Raw genomic sequence first — 495 nt, 5'->3', positions numbered from 1 at the left:
AAAGAGTGAATTGAATTTATTAAAAGAAAAATATCCAAGAAGTTATTTCTGCAAGTAAACAACAATGTAATAAAGTTTGTCTCAATATAAAACTGGATTGGAAATTAATCTTTGAAGTTTCCTTGAATATAATTATATATTTGTATTTTAGCAAATTAATGGATTAAAAACTCACAAAAGACTGAGAGAGGAACTGCTTTATTTTATTCTAAGTTTCTAATAAATAATGAATGTAAATTATTGGTTGTCAAAATAGATTAGTTTATAAAGAAACAATATTATTGACATTGTAAAGTATTAACAGGAGAAAATGGAGCTGTTACACACTGAAAAAAAAAAATACTAAAATATAAATAATTATAAAAATTATATTAATAATGGTAATGAATCGAAAAACACATGAAAGGATATCAAGTGAAAATTTAATCTGCTTTCCGTAGTACCTATCAAGGTTATCTTTTGTACACACACACACACAGCTGTGTGTAGTAGTAG

The sequence above is a fragment of the Octopus bimaculoides genome, chromosome 17 (assembly GCF_001194135.2).
Source record: "Octopus bimaculoides isolate UCB-OBI-ISO-001 chromosome 17, ASM119413v2, whole genome shotgun sequence".
NCBI lineage: Eukaryota > Metazoa > Mollusca > Cephalopoda > Octopoda > Octopodidae > Octopus > Octopus bimaculoides.
The sequence above is the reverse complement of the archived record's forward strand: the minus strand, read 5'-3'. Positions refer to the sequence as shown.